The sequence below is a fragment of the Desmodus rotundus genome, chromosome 5, assembly GCF_022682495.2.
Source record: "Desmodus rotundus isolate HL8 chromosome 5, HLdesRot8A.1, whole genome shotgun sequence".
Taxonomy (NCBI): domain Eukaryota; kingdom Metazoa; phylum Chordata; class Mammalia; order Chiroptera; family Phyllostomidae; genus Desmodus; species Desmodus rotundus.
The window spans coordinates 40,456,581-40,484,494 of record NC_071391.1 but is presented as its reverse complement, the minus strand read 5'-3'; the positions used below and the strand labels follow the sequence as shown (position 1 = coordinate 40,484,494).

The 27,914-nt window shown below is 43.3% G+C and overlaps 1 protein-coding gene across 4 annotated transcripts in view; it reads right to left on the bottom strand.

Moving 5' to 3' along the window:
• Positions 1–27,914, bottom strand: part of DENND2B (DENN domain containing 2B) — a 159,211-nt gene that overhangs the window by 110,194 nt on the left and 21,103 nt on the right. The gene's annotated exons all lie outside the window — the stretch shown is intronic.

Here is a 27,914-nt window from a genome sequence, read left to right as displayed (position 1 = left end):
ACGATCCTTCTCCAGCCTCCTCTAAATACGTTTCCTGCCCTCCCCCTCTGTATGCTAGCTACACAGGCCTTTCCGTCATTCCCCAAAACTCCCAGATTTTTTTCGGGCCATTCCCCTTTGCCTGGGACACTCCCCCACACCTTAGTCTTCGCCTGGCTGACTCTTACTCACCGTGCCTTGACTTGCCTCTCACCTGCTCGGAGAACTCCTGCATGATCCTCCAATCTAAACAAAAACTTCACAGCACTCACTATAATTTGTTATTGTGTATCCGTGCAATTTTTGTTCAATGACAGCCTTCCCCCATGATTCCGTAGGAGCAGGAACCTGGACTGTTTTTGGTGACCATCACATTTCCTACATACACTATGGGGACCACCTCACAGCTGGCACTCAGTAAATATTTGCTACATGAATGCGGAAAAACCCATATCTTCCTGTCTTACAGGAAGAAGCAGCTTAGAACAGCTATTTCATGTCACTCATTGTATTTTTTCATAGACTAACAAACTGTAATTACATCTCCTTTCCTCATGTGCCTTGCCTATTGGCTCAACAAAAAATTCCTGTAAAGTCTCCCTGTGGTTTGTTTCCCAGAACTTCCCCCGTAAGGTCAGTCTTCTGGGGACTCGCTCCAGGGTTTCACAGCCTCTCCCATTACCGCAATGCCCACTCACAGGCACTCCACCGCTGGTGCCACTGCCAAACCAAACGGGCGCAGCAATGGCCTGGATCCCACAGATGAGAATGTCCTCTCAAAGTCAGCTCCAATCCGGGACAAAAACACTTTCTCTCACCTCCGCTGTACAAGTCGTTGTGCTTACAGAAAATATGTTGTTACTTTAAAAAAAAAAAAAGCCCTGGCTGGGTGGCTCAGTTGGTTGGAGCATCATTCCAAACACCAAAAGGTTGCAGGTTTGATTCTCAGTCAGGGTACATACCTAGGTTGTGGGTTCAATCTCTGGTTGGGGCACATAGAGGAGGGAACTAATCAATATTTTAAAATTTGGAGATAGATATAAAAGTTTGAAAAAAATGTTTCTCCATTACTAAAATAAATGTTGAAAAGACTTGTCTGGGGAGGGGGGGTGGAGATAATGAGGAGCAAATAACAGCACGAGCAGCGTGACTAAGTCCAACCCCCTCTCAGGAGATACAGTTCCACCTAAGCCTGAGACCCTTTCTGGCTTAATCTCCTGCCCACTCCCCCTGCCGCCATCACCCCATTATAGGCACAACCACAGCACGTCTCCCCGGTCTCTGAAAACGGCATGCTCCCTCTCCCCTTCTCCACACCTCTTACACTGAGACCTTCCTCTGAGGGCCTCTCCTTCCCCAACTAGCAAAATCTGGTGGCCTTCAAGGCCAAATCCAGTTAACACCTCCTCTGTGAAAGATTTCTTGATCTCCTGGCAGGATCTGTTTGTCTACTTGGCAAGCCCCCAGCAGTGGGAAGGTGCATGTGTTATGGTACTTACATCATGTTATCACTGTTGCTTGTACCCGTCCCCCTCACAGTCATGAGCCCCTTGAGGTCTATCCACTATAGTGTTTCATTCACAGTGGGCAACTAATTAATGTCTGTGGAATAAACGAATCCCTAGAAGACTTGAAAAAACAAAAACGGAAACAGTTGTCTTCTCCATAAGATGAGAGAATTTCAGTGGACAGACTTACATTGTACCAGCTTGGTACACGTAGGACTTTGTCATAGATTCTAGACTTGGTCACTAGAAGAATTGATCATATTTTCTTGTCTCTTTAAAAACAACTGAAATTCTGTTGAAAACACAGTAACAGAGTAAGTCTTTTAAAGTCACTCCTCACTTTTTAATCAAGGGAAGAATCAAGAAAAGTAAGCTATTGTTTTAATACTAATGCTTGGATGTTGCAATGCCTAAGGGAGGCAACGTGCCATCAAATGCCTCTGAGGAGCCTAGTCCCCAATGCCCACCAGGTCGGGGTCCAGCGGCATCTCCCCTGAAGACGTCCAGTTCCACCCAGGTCATCACAAATCGGCGTGGCTCTGGCTGCCAGGTGAGCAGGCAGGCTTCACACAAAAGCCCTTTTAGGGCTTTCCAATTTCCCTTCTTCACCTCTGAGAGGCAATGTGCAGTGGGGGGAATTAAAAACCCAGAAGTATAGAGTGGCACACTGGAACCCAGGTCCTGCTTTCTAGGGTAGGGACAGCTTGAGCAAGTCCCTGTCCCCCTTAGGACCTCAGCTTTTTCCTGCGTATAATGAGAGGGTTGTTGAAACTAGCTGTTCTCCAATGGTCCTTCTAGCTTGAATGTCCTACTGCACTGTTCTGTTGCAATCACCTAGTCCCGCTGCTTTCTGAATGAGTTCAAGCAGCAGCAGGAGCTTGTTTTAGAGGCCACAGAGTCTCCATCTACACCTTTCAGCAGAGCCCCTGGCCTAGGGCTCTGGAGACATCTGCCTGGAATCAGACAGAAGACTGTCACTAACAAAAGGCTGCCTTTCCTGGAGGAAAAGATGGGAGACTCAGGCTTCCTGCCAAGGAAAGACTGGGGAGAGGAGAAAGGCACCAACCACGGGAGGGGGAAATTAGGAAAAGTCCTGGGAAGTGCCTGGAAGAAGACTGAGGCTCTGCCAGGGACTCACTCCTAGCCATCGTCCAAAACAAAGCCGCCTTTACAAGGCAGAAGAACTGGCAATACATAGCTAAGTCCTCCTGGAAGACAGTCTGCCTACTGCAAATCAAGCAGTCTCTTCATGGGCGCTACTAAGGCCTTTGAACCAACAAAACAAATGTCTCCCTCCAGATGGCAATCCCAGCCCCCTCTGTCTGAGAGCCACATCTGGCAGGACCTCCAGCAAGCTGGCCACTGCTACACATACTTGCTTGCACAGCCTTCCTGGGAAAATAGAGAAATGCCCATTCTACGCTCAAGTCCCAGCATTTACGGACAGAAACTCTCTCAGGGCCTTGCCCTAATCCCCCCCCCCCCCCCCCGCCTCCCACCCATCTCTCACCCCTCACCCTCTGAACTACACCCTCCAACCAACCCTAAGGCTGTGAACTAGAGAAGTGTGGGATTCGGCCTATAATTATCCTATAACAGATCCTACTTCCCAGTGGTGAAACAGTTGATGAACATCTCCGCGTCGGGCTGAGCACACTGTCCTTCAGTCTGCCACCCTTCCAGCCCTAGTTCACCTCCCCTCAGCTCACAACCCTCCACATGAAGCTCAAAGCTCAGGTCCCCAGGGCACAAGGTACTCAGTGGCTTGATCCAGCCTCTTGGAGTACCTGTCACAGTGCTCATCAAATGCTGACTTCCCAGAATTTCTCAAATCCACAGGCCCCTAACCACTGCCCCTTGTTAAGTCCAGGCATTTTAACATTTGGACACATACACACAGTCTTGGGGCCAGGACAGACTGTACCAGGGAGGCAATATCCCAGGCCCCTCTAAAAGCACCCTTTTACCCTTTCAGAATGGGTTTCAGAATGCTTACTTGGCTTAGAACTCTGAGCTCAACCAAGATCTTTTTTTATTATTATTACTATTTTATTGATTTTAGAGAGAGGAAGGAAGAGAGAGAAACACTGATCTATTGTTCCACCTCCCCACGCATCCATTGGTTCCCTTCAGTATATGCCTTGACCAAGGATTGAACCCACAACCCTGGTATATCAGGATGATGCTCCAATCAACTGAGCTACCCAGCCAAGGCTCAACCAAGATCGTAATCTGTCATGACCAAAGCTGCAGAATGAGGAGTAGGGTACAAAGTGGGGGGAAAGGAAATGAGAAATAAGAAGAACAGGGACTCAAATGGCTTTTCCATGATACAACCAAGAAAATCCCTTGAGCTTGGGAAAGGAGTGTATCATAAAATAAGCTCTGGGCCGAGGTGGGGAATGTGGACCCAGACTGTGTCACCTCTACGCCATCTCCCCTGATTTTCCCCGGCTGGACTGGGTCCTCTACCCCTCCCCCTGCCCTCCTTGGAGCAGTCTGCTACTCCAGTGTCAGCTGTGCTCACTACCTTGTGTTTTGTTGCACCAAGGCTAATTCAGCCTAATTCTCCGTCTAGCCTCTAACAGTCTTCCGGAAGAACTATGTCTTCACTCTGAATCCTTGTTTGGGACTCTGTACCAAGAACAGTTAATAAATTTTTAATATATGAACTAAAGAAACCAACCAACCAGCTAATCAATCTAATTAATAAGAGATCAACAATATCACCATAGAACCTAAACCATTTGGTGCTTAGCACCCCACAGTGGTCCAGGGTTTTCAAGATATAGTATGCATACAAGATGACCACAAGTGGTATATGGACAAACATTTTTTAAGTTTTCAGTATTTTTATATTTTTCTTAATGTGCATACGAAAAAAAAGATAACCAGCTGTTAACCCCATTTTCACTGATCTCATTGATTAGACCAATGCTAAAGAAGGTATGTAAGTTTTTTACTTGCTTTTAGTATTGTTTTGCTAAAATCAATGGGTAAAAGTTTAAAGAGAAACAGGATACTTGCAATGTGTCTCTTCCAGAATAAGTATTAACTACATGGCAGAAATAGTGAACTTGACAGTGGAGAAAGCTGTGGTGTTCGTCCTCAAAGTCCATGACCTCAATCTAATTATGAGAAAAAATCAAACACACCTAACTTGAGGCATGTCATATAAAGTGCCTGTCCAGGACTCCCCAAAAGTGTCAAGGTCATAAAAGACAAGGACAGACTGAGGAACTGTCACAGATGGGAGGAGACCAAAAGACACACCAGCTAAATGTTATGGGGGATCCTGGATTAGGTAGATCCTGGAACAGAAGGACCTTAGTGGGAAAAACCAATAAAATCCAAATCAAGGCTCTAGTTAACTAAGTTTACGCTTACATTATACCCACTGATAACTGTGCCATAGTTATGTAAGATTAGGGGAAGTGTCTTTGCAACTGTTCTGCAAGTCTAAAATTACTTAAAAATAAAAAGCTTTCAAAACACCAACTTAAATAAATAAATAAAAGTACATACGGTACAAATCATAAAGGTAGGCGGGAATTACTAGAGTAGCCACCCTTCACACCCTACATCCTAGAAAAGCTGCCCCCAGAATGAGAACTGTGGATATAGAAGAATACTTAGTAAAATAGGGAAGTGTTCGCTTTATGTTACTTGGGAAAAAATTAATTATCATGTTTTGTTAAAGAATGCGTATCACATATATAATGCACCGGAAAAAATGTCTGTGTTAAAAATAACCTATGCTGAACAAAGTACAAATGGCATTTATTAAACAGGAAATGGGACATAGCTCTTGGACCATAACTTGGCTAGATCAATTAAAATGCTCCTATCCTTTGACTTCAATATCCTCATTTTTAGGAAGTTATACTAAGAAAAAAATTCCCAATATGAGGGGGGAATGCATGTTCCCTGCATTATTTATAATAAACAACCTTCATGTCAATCATTACAAGTCTAGTGACTTGTAAATTTTATACTACATTGCATACTATATAATCACAATATAAAAATGCACTTTTATATTGTAATATAATATGTACATGTGTGAGAGACCCTGTGTGTGTGTGCATGTGTGTATAAAACTGAACTGAAAAGGTTTCTCAAAATATGACCTGCAGTGTGAAAAACACTGCGCTAAATCAGCAATTTCCAACCGGTGTGCTGCAAGAATGTTTAAAACGTGCAGTACCTGCCTATTTAGCCAGGGGCACTGACCTCTTTCCCCTTTGACTGTCAAATAAAAAAATTACAACAGCCAACACAATAGCTGTCCAGTGTCAATGAATCAAAATTATACCTATTTTTTTTGTCAGATTGGCAAAAAATATACTTTTTGGTGTGCTGCAGAATTTCAATAATTAGTTTATGTGTGCCATGAGATGAAAACGGTTGAAAATCAGTGCACTAGGTGGACTACTGTGCAGCCATAAAAAGGATGACTGTAATCCACAAACTGGCCAGGCTCTAGGGAGAAAAACGTGAAAGAACGATTTGCTTTTCACTACGCTTTCTGTACCTTTTGAATTTACAACCCATACATGCATTGCTTTATTAAAAAATTAAGTGATGACTGTGAAGACTTGCACAGCATCAGACAATGCTAATGCTGATTATGCATGATGAAGACATAACTACACTAAATATGTACAATCACATGCAAGTGAAAAAAATTATACCAAAACAATAATCGCATGCTGGCCATTTTTTCCTTTTTACTAAGTTCTAAATACTTTACACACTGTTACTATTTTATTTCTACAGTTTAACATATATGTTGATTTTCTTAAATTAATGCAGTTTTTACAACTGTAATTGAATAACAATAAAAATTTTTTTAAAAAAGGAAAAATCACAAAAAAAATTAATGCAGTTATTCACATAGAAGATTTCAAAGCTAATAGTAATGTTCAGCTGGGTAACAGGTATGTGGACATTCACATTTAAACTGTACATATAAAACTATACTCTCTACAGTTTAATAACATTTTAAAATGAAAGATTTCAAAAGCGGACCCTCTTTCCAGGCCTGCCTCTCCTCATCCTCAAACTCAGGAAGATACTCCCAACAAAGTGCTGGGAGAGGATTTAAAACCATCAGTCAGTTGGATACCTTTCATCCTCGTAAAGAGGTTCTACATAGACCATACCACCACTAGGGCTTCCGAAGATTTCCACTGAGAACTTTGTACATGGGCTAGTGTCAGCATCCCATTCACATTCAGGACTCACTTTTATGTTCTTTGGCTTTCCTGCTTTCCCCCACCAAGCCACTAGTCATTCCTTCATATTTTTTTATTGTTTTATTTATTAAATTTTAGAGAGGGGGGGAGGAAAGGGGAGAGAAAGAGAAACATCAATTTGTTGCTCCACCTATGCATTCATTGGTTGATTCTTTTTAAAATTTTTTTGTTGTTCAATTACAGTTGTCCCCATTTTTCCCTCATTGCTCTCCCTGCCCTGCCCACACCCCTTTCCATATTCAATCCTCCCCCCCACATTGTCCTTGTCCATGGGTCCTTTATACATGTTCCTTGACTTGACCCTTCCTCTTCTTTCCCTGTCATCCCCCTCCCCTCTCCCCTCTCCCCTCTGGTCACTGTCAGTTTGTTCCTTATTTCCATGTCTCTGGTTCTATTATGATCACTTATTTGTCTTGTTGATTAGGTTCCACTTATAGGTAAGATCATATGGTATTTGTCTTTTACCGCCTGGCTTATTTCACTTAGCATAATGCTCTCCAGATCCATCCATGCTGTCACAAAGGACAGGAGCTCCTTATTTCTTCCTGCTGTGTAGTATTCCATTGTGTAAATGTACCACAGTTTTTTGATCCACTCATTTACTGAAGAGCACTTAGGCTGTTTCCAGCACTTGGCTATTGTAAATAACATTACTATGAACATTGGGGTGCACAGGTTCTTTTGAACATTGGGGTGTTTCAGGGTTCTTAGGGTATAATCTCAACAGTGGGATCATCGGGTCAAAAGGCAGTTCCATTTTTAGTTTTTTGAGGAGATTCTATACTGTGTTCCACAGTGGCTGCACCAGTCTGCATATGTGTCCTGACCAGGGACTGAACCTGCAACCTTGGCATATCGGGATGCTACTCTAACCAACTGAGCTACCTGGCCAGCGCCCATCCCTTCATATTTTTAATCACATATAACCGCTTCTGAGCAAAGGGACAATTTCTTATTCCTCTTTACATTTCCAACAGACTGTAATGCAGGGGATTTCTTTACACATAGTAAGTGTTCCATAAATATTTAATAAATTAGCACTATCATAGGCAAAACTCCAGAACAGAGTATATGAACTATGAAATGAGGCAAGGACACAGAAGGGAGCACTAATCACTGGAAATTAGTACAAGTCGTGCTAAAAAAAACAAGTAATTACTTTTAGTTAATGAAATTAATACAGAATTATTATAAAGAATAAAGGAGATAACATAGGTAAAATACCCAGCAATAGATAGCAAGTGGCCTATAAATAATAGTTTGGGGTTTTAAGAATAACTTGCATGCATATTTTCATTATACATACAGGGGTCCGGCAGAAGTAAGGCCTGCTTGAATGTGGTTGGTACGGTAATAATACAGGTGTAGTTGTTTATAGTTTTAATTTCATCATTTCAACTAAAATGTCACATGGTGCACTTGTGGTATTGTTATGTCACAGAATTACATGCTTATAGATTTTGTAATAAAAGAGGAGCCTTATTTGTGCTGGACCCTGCATTTGTCTATGGTATATATTACACATCATATAAACACATACATATACACACACATACTTCAAAGAATGTGAGAATGCCAGGGACACAATTTAACTGGATTGCAGAAAAAACCCTCTTGATTCCGTGGATAAAACAGAAATGCACTGGCCGCTGGATGGTCTGGTAGCGCAGGACAGCAGGGCCCAAACAGCACTGCAGAATGGACCCACACCGACTGGGAGGAAGCGCCCTGGAAATGCTAGAAGTCCAGATACTCCCCATCTGTTCTAGATCCTACCATGGTCACCCTTTTTATCAATGACTTACAGAAGACTGGCATATCAAAAATGCATATGACAAATTAATGGGGAGGGATAATCAATACACTACAGATAATCAGGGAAGAAAGGCCTCCACAAACTTAACCTTAACAACATGAAATTTTAAAAGGGCAAAAGATACTATTTTACGCAAGTTTAGAGAAAAGTTCATGACAACAGAATGAAAACGTATACGTGAGAGAGACTCAAGGAATACGAGTCAGCTGATGAGTTTCACTGGCGGAAATACAGAGCACAGGTCCGATGAGGTCCGTGCCTTACTCTGCTCCAGTCAGGTTAGAACACGTGTGTCTCCAGGGGCCACACACTGTATCTGCAGACCCAGGGGTAAATGGGGTCTTAATAACAACCCAGGCAAGCATGCTGAAGGACAAAAAAGAAAATCAAGTCTGTATAACTACTTCAACTACGAAATCAGGTAACATGCCTGGTTCATGAGGCTCTTGAGTCCTCCTGCAGAACAGGAAAATAGAACACTACACTTTTATCCCCATGGAGTCAGCTCTGGGGACTCGTGGCTAGAGAGCTTACAGAAAAAAGAGACAGCTGAGCCCTGCCTAATCTGCCTTTTGTCCCTCCTGCTACTCACATCAGAACCTCCCATGTGGGGCTCTGACCATCCAAGCTTTAGCAAGGGCACAGAGCAGCTCAGGAATCCAAACAATCTTAGCCATTATCTCCCCAAACCATGGTTAACCATGATGAGAATTACAAAGTGATATTTTTAACTATCAGAGTGAATTCTTGTGGATCTTTAACCTCCTACACTAAGTTGTCATCTGATAGCTGTTTGTGAGCTAGGACTCGGCTTGACTATTGTAACTGAAATATTACACAGCAGGAAGGCAGCGTGTCAGCTCTGTCGGGCATGGCTGGGATGCACACATACCAGCTTATCTCCCGTAATGGGAAACTACGGTGCTTCTTCTGAGGGAGGACCCAAGAAGGACCAGGAAGAGAGAAGAGCAGTGAACCCTAGTTCTTATCCTAGGAACATGGAGGTGGCCAGGTCTACAGATGAGTGCCATACTACATAAACACCAATATCCTATAGTAAAAGACACCATTTTTTAAACCATTCTCTCTTTTCCCCAAGAGTGGGAACCTAGAAGTTTCTCATTTATGTAAGGATTAGCTCCTCCCCTGACAATACATGCACTAGATGCCTCCCATTTTTATGTATTGGGTTGGTCAAAAAGTTCGTTCGGTTTTTCTGTAAGCTGGCTCTAATGGCACTTAGTTGTCTTTAACTTCATTCCAAACAATTTTGTTAGATTGTATTGTGACAGCTGTCATATCAGTGTGCATTAAAAAAACTTATCAAAATTGGTGAATTTTTGTGCAGCCGCTTTAATATTGAAGATGGAAGAAAATATGCAACTTTTTCAGCATATTATGCTTTATTACTTCAAGAAAGGTAAAAACGCAACTGAAATGCAAAAAAATAAAAACTTTGTACAGTGTGTGGAGAAGATGCTGGGACTGATCAAATGTGTCAAAAGTGGTTTGTGAAGTCTCATGCTCGCAATTTCTTGCTGGACAATGTTCCAGGGTTGAGTAGACCAGTTGAAGTTGATAGCAATCACATTGAGACATTAATTGGGAACAAACAACATTACACTATGCAGGAGATAGCTGACATACTAAAAATACCTAATCAATAAAGCTATTAGCGAAAGTAAAAAATATGTCTTTTATTTTATGGAAAAAACCATACAGGCTTTCTGGCCAACCCGATAGAAAAGAGTTAGTTTGACTTCTGTATAAAAAAGAGATGCTTATAAACATTCATTCACTTAGAGATCAACACAGAGGAAAAGAGAACACTATGTAAAGTATATGACTGTCTAACCACTAAGCCGTCTACCCAAAACCAATACATAAAAATAAAAAAATATAGAGGAATCTATACAGTAGGGGGTAAAAAAAGCAGACCCTGGGTTTCAAGGAAGGGATGGTGGGTGAAATGATGAGAGGAAAAACAAAGGAATGTGGAGGGAGAGCAGAGAGTAATTTAAGGTCCTGAAGGACAGAAACCAGAGGAAGCTTGTTTGGAAGTCTGAGAACAGCGTATTTGGGGGAATTCCTGAGCATTACTCCCAGGATGTCAAGAAACATATTTAAGTACCACTTAGACTTCCGAAGGAAAGAAAGAATTCACAGAGCCTATTATTCCCCCGTGCCAGGGTTCCTACCCTGGGTCAATGTGGTTGTCCCCAGCCCCATGTAACTGGTTGGCTAACGCTGCTAGTGACTGGGAGGAGGGAGGCAGAGTGAAAAGAACAAAGGGTCAAAGACTACTGTCCCCAGCACAGCAGATGCCAGCACAAGACTTTTTTCCCACAAGCCATGGGACTCCAGAGGCTACAACCGGGAGACACTGGCTCTCCTCAAACCAAGGAAGTCAAGCATTTTGAGAGTCCTGAAGGTGATGACAGATTGCAGCCACTCACCCTCGATGCAGAGGCCGACCATCTGCTGCCAGTAATGCGTGGACACACCTCTTCCAAGGAAAAGGCCTGCAGGAGCTGAGGGCAAGTCCACTCAGGGAAAGTTCAGCAAGACGATGAGGCTTGACTCTATGTACTCCAAGAGAGTTACCACTGCTTATTAAATTACTGTTCCTCCTCAGACTCGGGATTTTTGCAAACACAGCCAGCAGAAGCACAGCTAACCAACAAGGCAATCACAGAGGGCCAGAGACCGAGGGAGAGCAGCAAGCGGGTCAGAGGCAGAGATGGACACTCTAAATTGGGATTTGGAGGTTTGCAAAAGGTCTCCAACGATTCTGAAGGCGACCCTCATCTCTATTTTTCTTTCTGCCACATGATCTAGCTCCCTGCTCTCTCTCCTGCTGTATGGGGCAATGAGAACAGTCACCAGAAGAGAAGATCAAGAGCTATTTTAATAGAATACAAGAACTTGAAGATGCCTGAATGCAGAGGTGAGGAAGGACCCAGAATGACTCCCAGGTTCTGGCACAGATCACTGAGCGCCAGTCACCACGTCAGGAAATATAGACAAAACAATATTACAAGGTACTTTGCAGTAGTCATGCCTGACTTTAACCAAGAGGGGAGGTTGCTCCAACACAGGAAGTTATTCCGACAAGATATACAAGAGTGGAGAGGACAGATGTGGCTAAAGGGGAATGAGACAAGAAAAACCGAAGAAAGAAGAATAAAGAGGAACGGAAAGAGAGAGAGAGAAAGGGGATGGAGAGAAGTGTGTGTGTGTATGTTAAAGGAGGTGGGGAGAGGAAGCTGATAAAAACACAGCCATAGTGTAATTCTGCGCATACTGAGCTCTTGGCTCTGATTATCACTGGCCACAGCCTACTAACAGCAGCGCTGTCCTCCTCAGCAGTTATGTCTGTGGTCAGCACATAAGGTGAACATCATATGGAGTCAAATTACTCTTGAAATTCCCTCAGAAAGGCACCACAATGCAAACCAGCCAGTCTCCCAGGAAACTCAATTCAATACTTGTCATATACATTCTTTTTCTGTACTCAAGAATCTCAGAACCAGAAGAAACCAAAGAGTCATCTTTGGGGGTTCTCAAAAACCAAAAATTTGTAGTAGTAAAACCACTGATCTGAATGCTTCTGAATAAGCTTAATTTTGCTCAGAGAGGTTGGTAATCACCTAATGTCACCCAACTAGAAAGGACTTTTCTCTGACTCCACACTCCTCCCACCAGGCTACGGCTCTTAAAATTCCCCTAGGAGATAAAAGGCCAGGATTAGAGGTCCTGCTCTGCCCCTAAACAGCTGTGTGCATTGGGAATATTACCTTCCCCCTTGCCAGCTCTAATCGCCCACCTGGAAAATGAAGCCAGGCTAAGTGAACCCTAAGAGCCCAGGCAACTCTGAGATGGCTACTGAATGAAAAGTGCAAAGCACTTCATGAATATACCCTCACAGGGCAGAGACTTTGGCATCCTGTCTTTCTCCTAGGCTTCATCCTTTTTAAAAATTTATTTTTATTTACTGATTTGAGAGAGAGAGAGAAAGAAACATAAATTTGTTGTTCAACTTATTTATGCATTCATTGGTTGGTTCTTATACATGCCCTACAGGGGATCAAACCCACAACCTTGGAATATCTGGACAACACTCCAACCAGCTAAGCTACCCAGCCAGGGCCTCAGCCTCATTCTTAATATCCCATGTCTAGGTCCTACCTATTGCACTTTTGAATATTCTCTAGGATTCACCCCCTTCCTCTGTATTCCTATTTCTGATGTTCTTTAGCAGGTCTCCTTACTGCCAGTCTGTCCTCTCCAAAATTATCCCACTTTCTTCTACAAGAGTGATTTTCACAAATTCCACTTTCACTGAGTCAACTACCATCTCCTATGCATCAAGGCAGAGCTTCCAGAGTTCAAATTTCCAGCCGTGCTCTGCCCGACCTACCACGCCAGAGGCAGACCATCACAGTGACCCTGGAACTCCACCTTCTCTCCCCGTTCCTGCTGTTTTCCACGTCCAGAACACTTCCCACCCCTCCTGTGCTTACATCAAGTTGGTCTAACTTTCCAAGACCAGAAAATATCCTGCCTCTACCTACAGAGTTTTCCTACAGTTTTAAGATACAATGTCATTTCTGAACTACAAACATATTCAGTTAGTAATCAAACAGTTAAGATCTTCAATATTCTCTAACTTTTTAACAAGTTATTCTGTCCCAATAGATTATAAATCCCCTCGGTCAGAAAAAAAAAAAGCTTCATATAATATTTCAATCACAATATTGCTTAAGCTGAAAAAATACAGCCAAGTATTTAATGACTGCCTAAAGGCTAAAAAGCAAGATCTCAGTTTTCTCTCCTGCCCTTGACCATTCACAGGAAACATTGGGGCTGCGGGGATGGGGCAGGGAAAGGAAAGCAGTGAAATCAATACGTACCTTCCCACCTTTTCCTCCCGGCTCTCAGTCTCAGTCATAGTCGTTTGGGGTGCAAAGGCCCTGTCTATCGCAAATCCTAATCAACCCCTTCTCTAAGGGTGTGCCTGAGCACATCAGAGCAGCACATGCAGACAGTTATATTTAGCTCCATTCTTACGCCCTGATCGTCTGTGTGATAGCGGCGGCTGCTCACAATCCCTGACAGTGATGAGAAGATAGAGGAAAGAAAGACACAGAGGGAAGAGAAGCCAAGAGTAGCAGTAATTTGTAATACACATTTGAGATTTGCGCCCTTGAGATAGGTCTGCTTCACACTAAGCCACACCTGTTCTCAAGCCCTCAAGGGGCAGGGCACAGACACCTCTACAGGCCACATCAGTGAGGACTGGCAACTGCAAAGATGCTTCTCACTCTTAGGGAGCCAGCAAGCTGGGTGGTGCAGACTCTGGCCAGTCAGCCCACTCTCACACCCAGGGCCTCTGCCCCAGAACACTCGAGGGCAGGACCCAACAGGCAAGAATCACATAGATACCGTTGACCCTTGAACAACACAGGGGCTAGGGGTACCAAGCCCCTGAGCAGTCAAAAATCTGTGATATGTCCTGACTGGTGTGGCTCAGTGGATTGAGCACCTATCTGCCGACCAAAGGGTCACTGGTTTGATTCCCAGTCAGGGCACATGCCTGCGTTGCGGGCCAGGTCCCCAGTGGGGAGCACTCGAGAGGCGACCACACTTCGATGTTTCTCTCCCTCTCTTTCTCCCTCCCTTCCCATCTCTCTAAAAATAAATAAATAAAATTATTTTTAAAAATTAAAAAAATATGTATTTAAAAAAATCTATGAATAACTTTGGATTCCACTTAACTACTAATAGCTTCATACCTTACCAATGCATAAGTAGTTGATTAGCACATATTTTGTATATGTATTATGTACTATATTCTTAGTAAAATTAGAGGAAAAAAAGCTAGACAAAAGAAAATGCTACTAAGAAAATCATAGGGAAGAAAAAATACATTTACAGTGTTTTTTTTTGAAAAAAGAAATCCGCATTATCAGCAGACTGGCGCAGTTCAAACCACATTGTGCACGGGTGGCGAGGGCTGCCCCAGGACCAGCTGTGCTCCCAGAGAAAGGCGTTCGAAGCCATCGCCCCCAAGGCGTTTGGCAGTGCAAGCACAGCCAGGCACGCCCAAACCCACTCCCCCACCACTTCTGCCTCTAGACACTCTGGAACACATCTCTGCAAAAATCCCCAGCTTCCAGGCCCTCCACAGCCAGCTTCTTCCATACCCTCTCCAGATTTACTGCCCTTTTTTGTTCATTAGAAGTGTTTACTTCCAGCCCTAACCACCCCCACACACATACACACATGTGCACCCCCCCACCCTCACCCCCACCCCACCCCACCCCCCCACCCCCGCACACACACACTTGGGTAGTATCTAGAGCAAGAAGTCTCCCTCTCCGGCTCATTTGCTCAGCATGTTCATTCTTTATAAAGCTCTCGTGGGGCATTTCTACTTTACAAGAGCTGATGATGCTGCCCTCTAGAAGATTTTGACCTAGGTAAAGGTGCTGGCACCTGCTTTCAAGGGCCAAGGGATGCCAACATAACCATTCAGTGTCAACATACCCAGTCTGGGAAGACACCCAGTTTTCCGGCAACCAGAAAGCAGATCCTCTCACCTGCCTCTAAGCACCTTCCTCATGAAAGGCATTGTCTGCACCCATCCCCAGCACCAAAGACCACAGGGAACTGAGGACTAATCCTCCTCACCCTTCTCTTCCAGAGCAGCAAGGAGACTGGGAAGCCAGTTGGAGAAAATTTTAAGGAGAATCAATACCATACCACACTCCATGAAAAGCTAGCTCCTGGTTCCAGGACTGCAGGAAAGGGCAATTCGACCTTCAAACTGCTGGTTGTCTCCAGCGGCTCTACTGGTCTCAGGGAAACTGCCTTCGATTTCTCTTCTCTGAGGCATGAAGCAACTTCACTCCACAGAGCCCTGGGGGCAGAGCTCCAGGCAGAAAGGAATGCAGACAGCTTCCCAGAAGTACCTGGCTAACAAGGAAACCAAGAGCTCACCACAGCTTCCTGGGCCCAGGAGTCGGGAAACCTGGCTCTCAGAAGAAGGACTTTGAAGGCTCAGAGACCTTGAAGGTGAGAACCCCAAAGAAGAGAAAAGCACGATGGTCTGAAGACACCTGAATAGAACAAGCCTTGGCTGGCCCCATATGGCTTCAGGTAAGCAATGGCTACACTTGAATGTGAGCAAAGAAACCCTACACTCTTCACAGCCCCAAAGAAACCCACGGCAGGCCTGGGATGGGGATGCCTGGATCTCTCAGCAAAAGTATAAGCTTAGTATAAACCTTTTGCTGGTGGCTTTCCATGAAGAGGCCTCATTTTTTCCCCACATCTAGGGGGAGGAGGGTGGAACCAGAGTGAGCACCCAAGATCTGAGACGAAAACAAAGCCAGCGGAAAGGTGGGCTCTACAGCCCCGACGCCTCACAGCTCTGTTCTGACACGCTCCAGAGGTCATAAAGCCTTTCCCATTCCCACTGTGAGCAGGCTCCCCAAGAAGCCCCACCACAGTTCCCAGAACCCTGTGCATGAGGCAAGGCTGAGGAGAGAGGAAGATGTTCCCTGAGGAAGTGCTTTCTCCATTGTGTCACATGGTCTGGCTTTGCACAGCTCTGTTTTAGGGTATGCACAGGGGAAGGAGCAGAACACAGAAAGGAAATTATTAGAAATGCCTTCCTACTGTATACTGGGTATCCACATTAAGAGTATCAAAAGAAAATGACCAAGTAATGTTAATAAAAAATGAGTTAGATCATAAACTGCTTTCCCTTCCAAGAAAGGGGCAACACATTACAGTTTCAAAAAAAAAAAAAAACCCAGACAATGCTTCCCCTTCCGTCTCATGTCCAACTCTCGGCTTGGAACGCCTCACCAGTTGTTAGTATTAACATAAGATACACACACAGACACAGAGACACATGTCTGTTCATTCCTCAACGCTTTGTTCCCACAGCCAAAGTTACAAGACCCATTCCAATTTCAGGTCCCTGTGGGGACAGCAGGAGGCAAGAATTAGATGCAGGCTTTTCCCAAGCAAAGGCCCTGGCTGCCAATAGGACTGGGGGCGGCTTCAGACACCCCCACAGGCAGGAAAGAGGCTGAGCACCTGGAATCTCCCGTTCCTCCACAGCAGCAGTAAACTTGCTGACGTCATCTCTCTGGTAGCCACATGTCTGCATCCCAGCCCCTGGGACTCTGCCCATCATTACCTCAAAATTGCACAATAAGCGTCTGTAGCTGGTTGGTTCTGTTACTTACAGCCTGGTACCAATGAAGCAAAGGTGAAAGGCTTGCTACTTAAAACAACCATTAGTTTTACCCTGCCCTGTGGCCACAGATTTTATTCCCAAACCTTGATCAAAATGCATGCTGCTTTTTTCAGAGACATGACCAGAGGTGAGCTCAAATCATCTCTGGGCACCTTAGGAAGAAAGACAAAGAATGAGGTAATCAGGTATGGCCATACTTCTGTGGAACGACATGATGCACACTATTCCCAGGCAGAAACACATGGACAAGCTGCAGCACTCAAACAGGAAATTCTCCGTCACTTGGAACTAGTAGAGCTTGGAATATTACCCAAACAATTGTTCCATTTTCCTGAATTGTTCATTCTACAAGACGCTGCAGCGTACACAGAGAACACAGAGACACCTTCAGTTTTCATAAATGGGCAGCAGATTGGCCCCAATGGAAATGTACACAACTTCAAACTAGAAGCTCTCCACTTATGACCTGATACGGCATCAGAACACGAACGTATTATTTCCTACTCAAAAATAGAAGGGGAAAATTCAATTAACTCCATGAAACAATGTGTTTAAACAATATGATCTGGTCATAATTTGATCATGATTTTCAAAGTGGGAGAACTTCTCCAGGATTTAAGCTCAAGTATTTTTTCCCAAAGTGACACACTGCAGGGGGTGGGAAAAGGAAAGGAGTCAGGCATGGAACATACCAGCACTCTAGCTACCACCTACCTAAGAAACTCAAACAGAAGGACCCAGTGGTCCTGACCTAGCCCCAGGCCTTCCTGGGGAGTGCTCTTCTTCCTCCCCATGTGACAGGAACAGAGTCACCCACTTCCCTAGCAACATCACTGGGAAGGGGCCAGAAGGTGAAGGCTGTATTTTCATTAAACTTCCCTTTATGAGTCAGTCACTTTTATAGGTTGAAGACATTTTTCCAAAGAAATAATATTAGACATGTTAGTTTGATACCCAGATAAGCTCATTACTGAATAGTATGGCTAAAATATTGTTTATATATACCAAAGATACAAAAAATTCCTCTGAATAAACTACCTTCAGCCCATTCCATGTGCTTGCTTTCTCTATCAAATATTTTTTCTATTATCTCTTTTTTTTACTGTATTTTTTTCCATTACCATTTATCCCACAAATATCCCCCACCCCCACAATCACCACACTGTTATCCATGTCCATGAGTCCTTTTACCTTTTTGCGCCATCCCACCACCCCCTAAACCGCTCCCCCCAGAGCTGTCAGCCTGCTCTCCATCTATGACTCTGTCTCTATTTTGCTTGTTCAGTTTGTTCAGTAGATTCCACATAGGAGTGAAATCATATGGTATTTGCCTTTCTCTAACTGGCTTATTTCACTTAGCATAATGTTTTCCAGGTCCAGCCATGCTGTCACAAAGGGTAAAATTCTCTTCTTTTTTACAACCTAACAGTATTACGTTGTGTAAATGTCCCATAGCTGTTTTAGCCACTCATCTACTGACGGACACTTGGGATGCTTCCATGTCTTGGAGATTGTAAATAATGCTGCAAGGAACATAGGTGTGCTTATGTTCTTTCAAATTAGTGTTTTGGGTTCCTTTGGATATATTCCTAGAAATGGGATCACTGGGTCAAAGGCAGTTCTATTTTTAATTTTTTGAGGTATCTCCATACTGCTTTCCACAGTGGCTGCACCAGTCTGCATTCCCACCAACAGTGCAAAAGCATTCCCCTTTCTCTACATCCTTGCCAACACTTGTTGTTTGTAGATTTACTGAGGACAGCCATTCTGACAGGTGTGATGTGATATCTCATTGTGGTTTTAATTTGCATCTCTCTGATGATTGGTGACGTTGAACACCCTTTCATATGTCTCTGGGCCTTCTGTATGTCCTCCTTGGAGAAGTGTCTGTTCAGGTCCTCTACCCATTTTTTAATTGGATTGTTTGTCTTCCTGGAGTGGAGTTGTATGAGTTCTTTATATATTTTGGTGATCAAACCCTTGTCCGAGGTATCATTTGCAAATACATTTTCCCATACAGTTGGTTCCCTATTCATTTTGCTGATGTTTTCTTTAGCCATGCAGAAGCTTTTTATTTTGATGAAGTCCCATTTGTTTATTCTTTCCTTTATGTCCCTTGCTCTAGGGGACATGTTGTTCAAAATACTGCTCCATGGGATATCTGAGATTTTCCTCCCTATGTTCTCCTCTAAGACTTTTATGGTGTCTCAACTTATATTTAAGTCTTTTATCCATCATGAGTTTATTTTTGTATATGGTGTAAGTTGGTGGTTGAGTTTCTTTTTTTTGCACGTAGCTGTCCAGATCTCCCAACACAAAATGGAGTAAGGACTTAAATGTTAGACCCAAAACCATCAAAATCCTAGACAAAAACATAGGCAGTAAAATCTCGAACATTGCTTGCAGCAATATTTTGTCTGATATATATCAGAAAAGAGAAACAAAAGAAAAAATAAACATATGGGACTACATCAAACTAAAAAGTTTTTGCACAAGATTTCTGGTCAAGATAGAGGCGTGGGTAAATACGGCTCGCCTCCTCGCACAACCACATCAAACAACAACGAAACTACAGAACAATCATCACTCAGAACCATCAGAAATCGAGTTAAATGAAAGTCCAATAAATATGGAACTAAACAAAATACATCCATCCAGACTGGTAGGAGACACAAAGACGTGGAACAGGCTGGTCCCACACCCACATGTGGTGGATAAAAATTCAGGAGGGATATCTTAGGAGTGAGGGGTCCCCACCCCATACCAGGCCCCCCAGGCCAAGGTTCCAGTGCCAGGAATATAAGCCCCCATAACTTCTGACTGTAAAAACTAGCAGAGTTTGAGACAGTGAAAGGAACTACTGGCATCCCAAGCAGTGCCTCTTAAAGAGCTCACACACAGACTTACTCAGACTAACTCCCTCTGAGCTCTATCACCAAAATAGCTTGTGAGGCACCAGTGGCATACAAGGAGGAACTGAAGCATATGGCATCAGGGGGAGAGCTGAGGGATAGCATTCTCCTAGACAGAGAGGCAGACAGAAGTCATGGATCCTTTTCTGAACCGCTCCCCAACAGAACCACAGAGCCAGCAGGTGAGGACCATATCTGAGACTCCATCAACCTGGCTCACAAGGTTTGTTCTGTCCTGGGGAATCCCTAAGCCTCCAACCCACCCAACTTATGGCCCAGCCAAGCAGTTAACAGTGTCTTTTCTATATGAATGGCTGGATTCCGCTCAGGCTTCACATTTTCTTAAACCCTGTCAAATAAACAACAACCAACCTCAGCAAGCACCAAGCACCTGTACCTCTGGATAAGTGGCCCCAGGCCTGGATCTAGCGCCACCTTTGGATCACAGTTTGGCTATACCTGGGAACCTCCAAGCCAAGAACAAGTAGCAGCCATCTCAGATTGCTTTGTAGTCCATGCTGGGTGACCCCAGGTAAAACACAGGGGGTGGCTGACCCTGGCCTGCACCTCCCAGAAAACCTCAGAGCCTGCGCACCCAGTGGACAACTACAGACCACATTGGAGCATCAGCACCCTGCCCCTGGAAATCTGAGCCTCCATGGAGGATAGAAGTTGGTGGTCAGTGGTCACAGCCAGTCCTTGCAGCTGACTGGCCTGGGTTACTCCCTCCTGTTGACCTGCCAACAGCAATCAAAGCTCAACTACAAGAGAAGGGTGTACTCAGCCCACACAGAGGGCATACCTCAACTACCCAGCTTGGATGATAGGGGAGGCTGTGCCACTGGACACTAAAGGACACCTACTATATTAGACCATGATACAAAGACAGGGAGTCATAGCAGCTCTACCTAATACATCGAAACAAACACATGGAGACTGCCAAAATTAGAAGATAAATAAACGTGGCCCAAATGAAAGAACAGATCAAAACTCTAGAAAAAGAACTAAACAAAATGAAGACGGGCAATTTATCAGATGCACAATTCAAAACACTGGTTATAAGAATGTTCAAGGAACTTAGTGAGTACCATAACAGCATAAAAAAGACCCAAGCAGAAATAAAAGGTATACTAATGGAAATAAAAAACAATTTACAGGGAATCAACAGTAGAATGGATGAAGCCAAGAATCAAATCAATGATTTGGAACATAAGGTAACAAACAAACTAACAAAAAAAAGAAAACAATCAGAACACAAGAAGAAAAAAGAATACAAAAAAAAAAAAAAGAGGATAGTGTAAGGAGCCTCTGGGACAACTTCAAGTGTTCCAACATTCACACCATAGGAGTGCCAGAAAGAGAAGAGAAAGAGCAAAATATCAGAAATCTATTTGAAAAAATAATGAAAGAAAAATTCCCTAATTTGGTGAAGGAAAGACATTTAAGTCCAAGAAGCACAGAGTCCCAAACAAGATGGACAGAAACAGACCCACACCAAGACAACCCATAATTAAAATGCCAAAGGTTAAAGATAGAGAATCCTTTTTTCAATGTTTTAAGTATATTTTACTGATTATGCTATTACAGTTGTCCCATTTTTTCTCCCCTTTATCTCCCTCCACCCCGCACCCCCCTTCCCTCCAGCATTCCACTCCCCCTTAGTTTGTGTCCATGGGTCATACATATAAGTTATTTGGCTTCTTCATTTCCTATACTATTCTTAACCTCCCCCTGTCTATTTTCTACCTACCAATTATGCTTCTTAGTCCCTGTACCTTTTCCCCCATTCTCCCCTCTCCCTGTCCCTGCTGCTGACCCTGCATGTGATCTCCATTTCTGTGATTCTGTTACTCTTCTAGTAGTTTGCTTAGTTTGTTTTTGTTTTCTTTTTAGGTTCAGTTGTTGATAGTTGTGAGTTTGTTGTCATTTTACTGTTCATATTTTTGATCATCTTCTTTTACTTAGATAAGTCCCTTTAACATTTCATATAAAAAGGGCTTGGTGATGATCAACTCCTTTAACTTGACCTTATCTGAGAAGCACTTTATCTGCCCTTCCATTCTAAATGAAAGCTTTGCTGGGTAGAGTAATCTTGCATGTAGGTCCTTGCCTTTCATGACTTTGAATACTTCTTTCCAGCCCATTCTTGCCTATAAGGTTTCTTTTGAGAAATCAGCTGATAGCCTTATGGGAACTCCTTTGCAAGTAACTATCTCCTTTTCTCTTGCTGCTTTTAAGATTCTCTCCTTATCTTTAATCTTGGGTAATGTAATTATGATGTGCCTTGGTGTGTGCTTCCTTGGTTCAACTTCTTTAGGACTCTCTGAGCTTCCTGGACTTCCTGGAAGTCTATTTTCCTTGCCAAATTAGGGAAGTTCTCCTTCATTCCTTTTTTCAAATAAGTTTTCAATTTCTTTCTCTTCCTCTTCTCCTTCTGCTACCCCTATGATTCAGATGTTGGAATGTTTAAAGTTGTCCCAGAGGTTCCTAAGCCTCTCCTCATTTTTTTGAATTCTTGTTTCTTCATTCTGTTCCGGTTGAATGTTTATTTCTTCCTTCTGTTCCAAATCATTAATTTCCTCATTTCCTTCCCTTCACTGTTGGTTCCCTGTATATTTTTCTTTATTTCACTTCGTATAGCCTTCATTTCTTCCACAGGTTAAAGACAGAGAATCTTAAAAGCAGCAAGAGAAAAGAAGTTAGTTATCTACAGGGAAGTTCCCATAAGACTGTCAGCTGATTTCTCAAAGGAAACTTTGCAGGCCAGAAGGGACTGGCAAGAAATATCAGTCATAAAAAATAGGGAGGGACCTACAGTCAAGATTGCTCTACCCAGCAAGACTATCACTTAGAATCAATGGGCAGATAAAGAGCCTCCCAGGCAAGAAAAAAACTAAAGGATTTCATCATCATGAAACCATTATTATATGAAATGTTAAAGGGACATATTTTATGAAAAGAAGAAGATCAATAAAATGGCAATTAGCACATATTTATCAACAATTGAATCTCAAAAACAAAGTAAACTAACAAGAAGAATGGAAACAGAATCATAGTTATGGAGTGTGTTTTGATGGTTGCTAGATCAGAGCAGGGTTTGCGAGAATGGATGAAGGGTTGAGGGGAGTAAGAAGTACAAATTGGTAGTCACAGAATAGCCAAGGGGATGTAAAGTGCAGTGTAGAAAATGGAGTAGTTAAAGAACTTACACAGATGACCAATGGACTTGAGCAAAGCGCTAGGGACTACCTGCCTGAGGGAGTGGAGGGTGCTGGTTGGAGGGGTAAAGGGGGAAAAATTGGGACAACTGTAACAGCAGAATAAATAAAATATACTTTAAAAGGAAAAAAAATAAAGTATACATGCAATACACCAAGAAAAATAAAATAAAATAATTTTTGTACGGCAAAGGAAACCACATCAACAAAATAAAAAGACAGTTCATGGATTGGGAGAACATATTCACTGATATATCTGATAAGGGATTAATATCCAAAATTTATAAAGAAGTTACAAAACTCAACACCAAAAAAATAAACAATCCAATTAAAAAATGGACAAAGGGCCTAAATAGACACTTCTCCAAGGAGGACATACAGAAGGCCCAGAGACATATGAAAGGGTGTTCAACGTCACCAATCATCAGAGAGATGCAAATTAAAACCACAATGAGATATCACATCACACCTGTCAGAATGGCTGTCCTCAATAAATCTACAAACAACAAGTGTTGGCAAGGATGTAGAGAAAGGGGAATGCTTTTGCACTGTTGGTGGGAATGCAGACTGGTGCAGCCACTGTGGAAAGCAGTATGGAGATACCTCAAAAAATTAAAAATAGAACTGCCTTTGACCCAGTGATCCCATTTCTAGGAATATATCCAAAGGAACCCAAAACACTAATTTGAAAGAACATAAGCACACCTATGTTCCTTGCAGCATTATTTACAATCTCCAAGACATGGAAGCATCCCAAGTGTCCGTCAGTAGATGAGTGGCTAAAACAGCTATGGGACATTTACACAACGTAATACTGTTAGGTTGTAAAAAAGAAGAGAATTTTACCCTTTGTGACAGCATGGCTGGACCTGGAAAACATTATGCTAAGTGAAATAAGCCAGTTAGAGAAAGGCAAATACCATATGATTTCACTCCTATGTGGAATCTACTGAACAAACTGAACAAGCAAAATAGAGACAGAGTCATAGATGGAGAGCAGGCTGACAGCTCTGGGGGGAGCGGTTTAGGGGGTGGTGGGATGGCGCAAAAAGGTAAAAGGACTCATGGACATGGATAACAGTGTGGTGATTGCAGGGTGGGGGATATTTGTGGGATAAATGGTAATGGGAAGAAATACAATAAAAAATAAGTTTATAAAATAACAAAAAATAAAACCCCGTGTAATACTAGCAATAAAACAAAACATAGAGGAATAAAATTAAATAATTTTTACATATCCTTAAATTGTGGTCCTGGAAGGACAGGTTAATTTAAAAAATGGATATTTTTAGGGATTTAAAAGGTATTCACAAGGACAGTACTAATAGCACTGAATTTTCATGCCACCTATTTCATTTCCAAAAATGTGACTTACCTTTCTTAAGGATTCTTAGTGTCATGCTTATCAGCTATGATTAGGGCTAGCTTTTACTCCACAATCCAAGAAGGAAGGGGACAAAGAGGGTATTTCCTGAGGTAACTAAGCAAAATAGGTAGTCAAGAAAGAGAATGGAAGAAGAGGGTTTAAGAGGATGTGAACAGGATTTGAAGAACACCTACCTGAGGAGGAACTATATGAGCTAAGATTGGTAAGAGACATAGAAGCCAGCAAGTTCTGGTTACACAGAACTGTAGGGACAGGGCAGACACATTAGGCATTACCTGACAACTACCAATTTGGCCATCTGCCTGGGAAAACTTAATTTAAGATGAAATGGGATGGAGGAAAGTACCAAGTAGCCAGACCTGAGCTTATAACTGTTATCAAGCCCCAAGTCAAACCATTATTTTGCCCAGATGATGTTGGCATTCACAATGAACACGCTTACAGAGCCTACAGGAAATGCTCACGGCCGGTTCTCCTGGAGCTGGATGAACTGGGCAGTACGTGGCTATCTACAGAAAAGGAACCATCCCAGAGTGCTACATCACCATGCAGAATCATGACGGAATCAGGGTAATGGAAGACAAAAATATGGAATGAGCACTGTGGTTTACGTCACAGGGACTTAGAGATAAATAAAAGTATCGCAAAATAGCAAAGAAGGCCAGCTGAAAGTATACAGAGTCGATTATGTAACTCTTCTCCCCAGAACTATTCTACTCAGTTCCATGACTTTCTCTAGCAAGTTTCAGCAGCCTGGGAGCTTCCCAGGGTTGGGCACAGCAGTGGTGAGAGCAGGTCCTTATCACTAACCCTGCAGAAACGGGTATCCCTCTGCACTCTCAGAAAAGTTTCTGCCGATTACGCCTGACAGAAGATTGTAGAGCAGCAAAAGACTGTGGGGACTTTCTTTGTCCAACTCATTCTGCACTGTTGGAAACCAATGCAAATCTTTAACTGGAAAGAAAAAGTATAAAGTAGGCAAGATTTTATTAAATCCCAGAATCGTTTCAGAGAGGACAGAGACAGGGAGGAAATATAGCTCTGCCTATCAGAGTATGTATACCTCGGGGGCGGGGCGGGGGGGGGGGGGAGTAGGTTTACAGTTGTGAGTCATACTGTGCCATTGTGACTTTCTTTTTGAGTTAATAAAGCTGTGGCAATCATAACCTGCATGTCTTTTTCCATACAAACGAGTGTAAACCTCCTTTTGCCCACCCCTGTATGTGGAGGCTATGAGGTATGCAGGCAGATGTTAAACCACCGTCAGTTTCCTCTTCAAAGAACTGTCTGTCATGAGCACCAAAAGGGCATCTCTCAGTCCTTTTGTCCAGTTCTGTGTCCTAGTTCCTGGTGATAGAATCCCCCAGAATTCCCCCCTTCCTTGCTAGAACCACATCATACCACCTTCAGGGCACAAGAATTGCAACACAGCCATGCACAGAAGGAGTGACCAACAAAGGCAGAAGCTAGACATGTTAGCAAACATTTAAGGTTTCTGGAAACTACAGCTTCCAAGGACCATTTCCACATGATGTGAAATCAAGGCCAGGAGAAGATCTTGGCTGAGTTTCAAATATTCCTGGGTTTATGAAAGAGCTGGAAGGTAGGAGGCAGAACTCTGGAACTGAACCTACAGAAAACCAAGCCTCCCACATCCCAAGGTGAGAGCAAACAGGTGTGGGCCCAGAGCAAGCCCAGGGGTGGACAAGGCAGTTATCTCCCGAAGTCGTCCTTGCCAGAGAATTCCTACCATTTTGTTAGCACATTTTATACTTTTTCAAAGGGACTATAAATATACATACATTTTATCTGTAGTTGGATCTGAGTATCCTTCTGGTTCCTTTAATGATACTCACGGCCATGGTTCTCTGCCTCCAGCCCATCTACTCTGTCCTCACTCCCCAGACTTAAACTCTCTGGGTTCCCATCTCACATCCATAGATTCCTATCTTCTTTACCATAAGGTCCCTTTGGACAAAAGGAAACTGAGACATAGAAATGTGCCTTGTGCAAGATTACACCACAGATTAATAGTGCAGCAAGGACTAGAATCCAGTTCTCCAAACTCTAGTCCAGCACTCTTTCCAACTGACCGCAATACCTCGGTTGTAGGAGAAACATCTGCCCCGAGCACCAAGACCGAGAATCAAAACAGTTTATCTGCATGTCTTCTTAAGCAAAACAACACGGCCCGAATGTTTGGCAGAGACTAAATAAATATTTCATCTGTGATCTGTGCCAGAGGGGAAGACTGCGAGAGTGAGGTAGGCACAGCACACGGGGACACTGAAGAGAGGACCACTGCTAGGCCAGGAGACGGGTAACAAAAGGGAAAAGGGTAACAAAGGAGGAGAAATAGAATCTTAAACTGAGACAAGCTAGGAGCAAAAGAATCCAATTTTCTTTTAATTGTTCAGATTTAAAAAGAGGATTCCAGATCTAAATGTGAATGCAAATAGACTGTTATATGAGAGCTGACCAAACAGAAGCCAGGAAAAAAAACATATTGAAATATCAAGTAATGTAGACAGGAATCCGTGAGAGATGGGAACGCCAGGGAGATCAAGGGCAGAGGGCAGAGGGCTAGAGGCAGAGAACCACCTCCACAGAGCATCACTAGCAGAACCAGAAGGGAGCTCAGGGCACCCCAACAAGGGTCTTCCAAAAGGAGGAAAAGCACCAATATCAATCAGCTGGAGGAAGGCTGGGGGAACAGAAGTCACTACACAGAACTGGGTGCACTGGTTTAAACAAAAACCCTACGTGAATTACCCCAGAGAGAAACCTCCCAAAGAGTATGAGAGCTATGGAGAAAGTGGAAAAGTTATTACCACCAAGCAAGTCTCCTGAGCCTTCCAGTGACCTTTAAGAAAGAAAAGGCTTCAAAGGACAGAGAGGGTCACTTGATTGGATCAGAGGCTCTGACACCAGGAGTGTTCCAATGAATGAGAAGAACAAAGAGGTCTGAGGCAGGCCTAGGGGCAGAAGGGTTTTCTCCGGCACGTACAGTGAGCCATACTCTCAGACAGCACACACTGAAGTCAACCTCAGAGCAGCAGAGCGGTCAGGGCTGCAGCCTGCTCTAGGTGGGCGGGCTAACGCTGTGAACAAAGGAGACACAACCTCACCTTCAAATTCAGCCACAGGTGGTCAGTCACCCTCTCCACAGAGTCCCCCCTCTCCTCTTCTGTGCCATTCTTACTATAGACTGGGACGGGGAGGGAAAAAATAGCCTGGAGCTCTTAACCCCAAAGGGTTTACATTCTACCTGAGCAGCCAAAACACACATTCCAAAGAACTGGGGAACCCTGCGTGAACACATCAGCTTCACAAGCACCAGTACGCAGTCCTGCCTCTGGGCTTGGAAGACTTTTCCCTTTCTTAGGGAGACTACTGACAATTAAGGCAGTGATAGGCAAAAGGTCTACTGGTCACAGAATTCAGCAAAGGGGAATTTTAGGAGACAGATGAATTGCTTCCTGACTGTGAACTAATTCACACACTAGGCAAAATCTATGAGCCAAGAAGTTAAGCCAAGGAAAGTATTTAAAAGAAGAGAAAAAA